The 7,664-nt window shown below is 46.6% G+C and overlaps 1 long non-coding RNA gene across 1 annotated transcript; it reads left to right on the forward strand.

Moving 5' to 3' along the window:
- The first annotated feature begins 1,344 nt into the window (after nt 1-1,344).
- On the forward strand, nt 1,345-4,511 carry LOC143831340 (uncharacterized). The gene is made up of 3 exons (XR_013228836.1): nt 1,345-1,448; nt 2,578-2,651; nt 4,313-4,511. It is a non-coding gene; the product is annotated as an uncharacterized LOC143831340 (long non-coding RNA).
- The last annotated feature ends 3,153 nt before the right edge of the window (nt 4,512-7,664 follow it).

Below are 7,664 nucleotides of genomic sequence, written 5' to 3' on the forward strand. Positions count from 1 at the left end.
CGGAATGAGGAAGGGTGCTGGTAGGCCCCTTCCACCAGACTGACAATCGGAGGGCCCTCCAATTGTCAGTCCGGCAGCAAGGGACCAATTGCGAGCCGCGCAGAGCGCGGCTCACAATTGGTCCCTTGCCACCAGGCTGACGAATTGGGAGGAGCAAAGTGCCTCCCGATCCTCCCCCCTCCGCGTTCACCCACAGCCACCCGCCCCCATTGCCTGCCTCACCTTGGACAGAACAGGTCGCCGCGTCGCAGGACCCACCAACGGTGGCAGCGGAGCTATCGGCGGCTGCGCCTGTGAACAGGACGCCTCGCCGCTGCCCCACGCACGCTGGAGCACCGCCGGAGGCAGCCGGCACCGGGGCACACGCCAGTGGCGGCACTGGCACCGCCGCCCACTTAAACACCACCTCTGCCGCCGCCCCACACAGCCAGCAGCGGCTGGCGACCCCAGGTCTGCAAGTGGCGGCAGCCGGCACCTGTGCACGCTCCAGCGCCGCCGCTGCCTCCTGCTGTCCCGCCCGCTCACTACACACATTGCCCACTGCCCCACACTGCCAGGAGCGTCCAACATCTGAGGCACTGGCCGCGGCGCAGCCGGCACCCTCAGCCACAGCGACGGGGGAGATGCCGCCAGAAGAAGACCGGCCCAAAGCTAAGTAGGTAGCCAGCGAGCCAGGGGGGCGGGGGAGCTGCTGCCACCTCACGGGACGCCTTACGGCCAACCGCAGGTGCGGGTGCAGGGCGCGAACACCCTAGAGACGCCCCACCCAACTCACCAGGCCTGCTAGCGTCCGCTGCATTTACCCTGCAGCAGGCTTTATTTCTAGTACTGTACATAATACAGGGAGCTTGTGAGTAATGTCAGGTTTTTTTCCTTGTTTGTTTACTTGTTCATCTTAATTAGTATCCTAGCTTTTCACTGTTAGATAGTCCTCATTACATTTTTTTTTAAGAATCTGTTCCACTATATATTCCTGGTAAGGCCTTGGAGGAGGAGTGTGTTTCCTGGCTTAAGTGCCACTCAGCGCTTCATTCATTCATTCATTCATTCAATACATAGCAGAGAAGCAACATTCATGTTCACAGGCAAAGGCAAAATGGGCCAGAGTATTTAAAATGCCCCATGATGTGCAGCAGAAGAATACTGTCATCTCTTTTGGATATGGCTAGTGTCAAACTTGTCAAAATATTTGGCCAAGACTGAAAAAAATGATGTGTTTCCCTAATGGTTGTTACTATTCTCCACAATGTTAGTAACATTACAGTTAAATCTAGTTAAGGAAGCAAAGCTTTCAAAGTACGTTTCTTCTGATTGGTGCTTTCTGCTCTTCATCTGTCGACCCAGGTTATATTAAAAACTGCATGAACTGACCTCCAAGCAACTGTCTAGCACTGGGTGGGAACGATGAGAAAACAAAGCATTTTCTCTCAGATCGCAACCAAAAGCATGTAAGCTCCAGTTTATATTCCTTAATAATCTCCAATAGTTAAAGTTTTGTTAATGTTTTCATTTTTGGCCCCTCTACATGCTGAGAGTGAAGAAAAAGACAGTTTTTAAAGTGTATTTTAGCCACAGCTGTTTCCTTCTTCCTTCTGATAATGATTAAACACCTTGTAACACAGGCAAGGGAAGAATGAGGTCTTCCAAATAAAATATCTCCTGTCTGAAACTCTACAGTAAAAATGATAGTTACTCACTCAAACAAGTTCTTAGTATTGTCAGCAAATCAAATTGAAACCATACATGGGGAGATGTCTATATGTTCCCAGGTGAACTGATCATTCTGAAAATGTCAACTGTATGAAGGAATGGTGTGTGTGTGTTTGATTAAGAGAAGATATGAATACTGCAGGAGTAATGAAGAATATTGTGGGGAGAAATCAAGAGGGAATAGAGGTGTTACAGAAAACTCAGTCTGATGGCAAATCCAAATATATGTAACCGTTCGGTAAGCAGTATACATAATTGGTTAAGGACTAAGTGGGTGGAAAGTGGGCAGGGCTGGTCCAGGTGAAGGCACCAAGAGGAAGGTGTGAAGCCCTGACCAGGATTCCAGCCTCACGCCTGTTTGCAGTCCATCTATGAGTACAGGGGGAAGGCCGCGCCATGGCTGGGGGAAGGGGGGAAGGAGGCCTCCCCCCCGAGCCCAAAAGCACACCCCCAGCCTTGAAAAGGAGGCCGTGCATGCACTCTGGGCCCGGGGTGTTGGCTGCGCCATGGCCGGGGGGGGGGAGGGCTGGGAAGGAGGCCTTCCCATCGGCCCCAAAATCACACCCGTGGCCTCGAGGAGGCCCCGTGTGCTTGTGGGCCTGGGGGAAGGCGGCACTGCAACCGGGGGGGAGGGGGAAGGAGGGCTCTTCCCAGGGCCCAGAAGCACATCCAGGGCCTTGAGGATGATGCGGGTGAGCTTGTGGGCCAGGGGGGAAGGCTGCGCCACGGCCAGGGGGAGGGGGGAAAGGAGGCCTTCACCCCAGCCCCAAAAGCACAACTAGCGCCCATTGTATTTACAAGTACAACGGGCTTTAAATCTAGTAATGATATAATCCTCAGGAAGATGTCTGAACTTCTCTCTTACAGTATAAAGATCAAGGCCTACATTTTCAACTTCCTATGCTGGGTTATTGGAAACACAGAGAGAGGTGATACAAAAGGTATTTTTAGCAACTACTGCCTCCAATACAAATGCATACAGTGACTGATAGATACAGTATTTGCTGGCGTATAAGACTACTTTCCCCCCCTGAAAAACATGCCTCCAAGTGGGGGGGTCGTCCTATACGCCAGGTGCACTTCAGTTGGGATAGACATAGCTGCCCATAGTGGCCCATAGTACTGGAATGTAACGTAACAAACTCTATATTTTGAGTGGAAATGTTGGGGGGTCGTCTTATACGCCCAGTCTTATATGCCAGCAAATACGGTAAATATTTCTAGATCAGGTTTTCGCAACCAGGGTTTCATGAAACCCTGGGGTATCTTGACTGCCCTGGGAGGGTTGGAGTTAATTTTTAAATATATTTTTACAGTTTCTTAAACATTTATCGGCTGATATAGCTATATAGCCATATATGGTCATGTTGACCCACCCTCCCCCAAAGTCCAGTAATGGGCCTGGAGGGGGTGGAAAGGGAAGGGGCCCCAAGTAGGTGTGTACATAACTATACTTACCAACCATACTTTGCACCAGTGTGCTACTTCTGGGGTTTCTTGAAGCCTGAAGAATGTAATGTTAAGAATGTTGAAAATGTTCAGAAAAGTTTTTTTGATGCTGTTTTGTTTAATATCTGAGTTTTGAAATTTAAAAACTGGTTCTCTGTAGCCTAGGTCAATCAAGTTGTTTAGCAGTGAGGGGAAACACTCTGCATATTCACAGAGGCATTTTCTAGACAGCTTCAGATGACTCTTGATGACTGGATAGGATACAGACTTTGATGAGGCCTTTCACATGCCCTGTAGACCCCTGCCCCTTGTGGCTGATCTGAAGGTCAGATAGGGCCCCCTACCAGGAGAGAAGCAACCTCTACCTCTCAACTAAAGAATTTCTGGAGGGGCTGAAGGAGGCAGAGGACCCTCTGCTGAAGAAAATATCCCTGGATCCATGGGAGCCCACAAACTACTGTCCTGTCTCACATTCAGCATTTCCAGACAAGGTAGAGGAGAGGGCTGCAGTGGTCCAACTGACAGCATTCCTGGAAGAAGTTTCGGTCCTATACCTAGCCCAGTCAGGTTTCCAGCCTGGCCATGGAGTTGAGACAGTACTGGTTGCCCTGATGGATGATCTCCATCACCACCTGGACTGAGGTGTGTCAGCGCTGCTAATATTACTCAAACTCTTGGTAGCATTTTACACTATAAATTATAGGCTGCTAGCTCATTGCCTTACCTACGCAGGAATACATGGGACAACCCTTGATTGGCTGATCTCCTTTCTCTTGGGCTGCAGACAGAGGGTAGCAATCAGAGAAGACCAATCTCATTGCTGGCAATTCCAATGCGAGGTGCCACAAGAAGCGGTTCTCTCCCCAATCCTATTAAATATCTTCATGCACAAATAAGCTGGCAGATTTTGCCAAAATGGCAAAATTGACGCTGATGGTCAACGGGAAAACTGAAGAAACCTTTCAATGGGCCCCCCTACCTGAACTATTTAAATAGATAGTAAAAGTTGTACTAGAAGGAGGCTATTTCTAATACACTGTCACTATAGTGTGTATAAGTAATATGATGTACTAACTATGACTATTCTATTTCTTTTCTTATCTTTTGAAAAATATATGTTTAAAAAAATATCTTCATGCACCCTCTCACCCAGCTGATAAGGAGGTTCAGACTGGGAAGTCATCAATACACAGATAATACCCAGCTTTTCGTCATCATGGACCCTGATTCACCCCCAGACTCATTAGCCAGATGTTCGGAGCCTGTGATGGACTGGCTCAAGCAGAGTTGTCTGAAGCTTAATCCTTCAAAGATGGAGGTCCTGTGGTTTAGCAGAATAGGCCCAGGCGAGGGAGTACACTTGCCCCACCTGGATAAGGTGCAACTACCAGCTGCATACGCAGTCAGAAACTTGGGCATGATCCTCAACATCTCCCTCTCCATGGAGGAACAGATCACAAGAGCAGGAAGGATGGCATTCTTCCACCCATGCCAAGCTAAGCTACTAGCACCTTACTTGGACCCAGAGCATCTACCCATAGTGATCCAGCCAACATTCACCTCTAGGCTGGATTTCTGTAATTCGCTGTACATAGGCCTACCCTTATCTGGAAACTACAACTGGTCCAGAATGTGGCAGCCAAGGTTCTTGGAGGGCCCACACTGAATACCAGATCAGGCTTAACTTCAAGGCCATATGTGGTCTGGGCCCTACCTGAGAGACCGCCTCTCCAACTATGCCCCCCACAGACCACTATGCTCTGCAGGCACAAATAAACTATTTATCTCTGGCCCAGGGAAGCTCATCTGGCCATGACCAGGGCCAAGGCTTTCTCTATCCTGGCCCCTACCTGGTGAAATGAGTTCACAGAACAGATGAGGAACCTGCCAGAACTAAAACAGTTTCACAGAGCCTGCAAAACAGCTCTTCCACCAGGCTTTGGGTCAGGGCCAATGAAGCAATACCACCAATCAGAGCTCCAAGACTCCTCCCACCACCAACTACATCTTGGAGACAGGGGAGCAAACAACAGCGCTGGAAAACACAAAATAGTGAGCTGCAAAATCAGAAAGTTATACTTAAACATTAAAATGTTAAAGATTCTATTATTATGAGCTTTACTGTCATAATTATTGAGAACACGAAATATTTCTATGTTGTATTATATCATTAATTTCACTGTAAACCACCCTGAACCACAGGGGAGGGTGGTATATAAATGTAATAGATGGATGGATGGATGGATGGATGGATGGATGGATGGATGGATGGATGGATGGATGGATGGATGGATGGACTGGAGACCACTTTAAGAATGTTTGCCAGAAAGATACCTTTGTTTTTATTCTGGGGTTCCCAAGAAAGAAGAAAATTGTGCATATGTTTCTATGCAAAGAAAAGGAACCCTGGGGGAGGTGGAGGATCACAAGACCTTTTACTTACATTTTTAATGGGAATTGAGTCTTTTTTCCCTATATGCAAAACTTAAGTCTGAACATTATTTTAAATATGTAAAAAAAACCCATCTTTGTCAGCAGGCTTTGACATAAATTGGGCATTTTTTAATCCTCTCTTTTGTAAATTGGACTACAAAGGATTTCTATAATCTCTTTTTATTTGTTTTTATTTACAATATGCACATTCAAATAGTTATGAGACCTAGGCTGCATCCACCCTGGTGTGGTCAAGTTGTTAACATGATGTGCTGTGAAATCACCTTTGCAATGGAAATTCTAGGGGGCAAAGGACATTCTGTTCTCCCTCCATTTTTAGCTTTGGTTTCCCATTCCTATTCCACAGACATTGAAGTTTTTCCCCAGCTGCGTTCCCACATGACCCTCAGGATTCTCCACTCACTATTTTTATTATATTAACTAGTATCAAAGCCCATTTAAAAATGGGCTTTGAAAGGGGACCAAGGGGTCAGGGAACAACCCCCCCAGCTCCGCGTCCGTTCCAGCAATGGGAATGAAAAAGCCAGCCAGCCCCCCCCCCCGCCTGTAGGGAAAAGCCGCCACCCCCTGCCCTTGGCACAAGGGCTGGAGCTGAAGAACCTCAGGGCTCGGTGCTCGGTCCATTATTTTTTAATGAAAAGCATGCCTACTGGATGGGGGATACGCTTCTAGGTAGCACTGTGTGTGAACGAGACCTTGGGGTACTTGTGGATTGTAAGCTAAACATGAGCAGGCAGTGTGATGCAGCGGTAAAAAAGGCCAATGCCATTTTGGGCTGTATCAACAGGGGCATCACATCAAAATCACAAGATGTCATAGTCCCATTGTATACGGCACTGGTCAGACCACACTTGGAGTATTGTGTGCAGTTCTGGAGGCCTCACTTCAAGAAGGACGTAGATAAAATTGAAAGGGTACAGAGGAGAGCGACGAGGATGATCTGGGGCCAAGGGACCAAGCCCCATGAAGATTGGGAATGTTCAGCCTGAGGAAAAGGAGGTTGAGAGGGGGACATGATAGCCCTCTTTAAGTATTTGAAAGGTTGTCGGAGGAGGGCAGGATGCTGTTTCCGTTGGCTGCAGAGGAAAGGACGCGCAGTAATCAATTTAAACTACAATGATATAGGCTAGATATTAAGAAAAAAAATTACAGTCAGAGTAGTTCAGCAGTGGAATAGTCTGCCTAAGGAGGTGGTGAGCTCCCCCTCACTGGCAGTCTTCAAGCAAAATTGTAGAAAAATGGGGGAAGGTCTTGCATCTATGGGATGGCTGAAATGTTGGAAATTCTTGGTGCGAAAGCAGCCCAAATATGCTTTGAGACTCTTTCCTCTTCACAATGCACTAGAAATGATTTCTTTTGCTTATGGGGGATTATGCTAATGTAAACGAAGGTTTGTCAAGTCTTTTCAAGAGAGAAGGGAAAAATGAAGCCTTCTAGCTTCTTAAACTCTTTTTAAAAATCAGTTTCTCTGCTTCTATTGCCGTTCAATTGCATAATCCTTTCGTAATGCTTTTTAAGGAAACAAACTCCTCAGTAAATGATAATGACCCTGGATATGCAAAATGCAGTTAATTCTAACATTACAGCTGTTTTAATTGGTCTATTTAGTTTTGCTTCATGGCATTAGAAATGTTAATATATGCATTATAGATATATGAGTCACAAAGACCATCGTCTGCAAGGCTATTAAATTTGATTTTTTTAAAAAAATTCCAGGCATATGTGACAGAGAGGAGGAATATGATGAACTGGATGAGGGGGAATCTGGGAAGTCTGAAGGCAAATTTTTGCTTGCTTCTGCATAATTGTGAGGTCTTAGCTTGGATCCCCTGAACCAATAAAAAGGGAAAACAGAGAGAATTTGAGAACTCTACTACTTCCTTGAGCCAAGTTCAATAAATAGATTAAGATGTGCTAGCCTGACTGTAATTGCAGTCCAGTAACACCTTCAGGTCTAACAAAAATGCGTAGCCGGTTATGAAATTTCGTGAGTCACTGCTCACTTTTTTCAGATGCTACCAGAATGTGAGTCCATCTGTCCTTATGTCTTT

The sequence above is a fragment of the Paroedura picta genome, chromosome 3 (assembly GCF_049243985.1).
Source record: "Paroedura picta isolate Pp20150507F chromosome 3, Ppicta_v3.0, whole genome shotgun sequence".
NCBI classification, from domain to species: Eukaryota; Metazoa; Chordata; class Lepidosauria; order Squamata; family Gekkonidae; genus Paroedura; species Paroedura picta.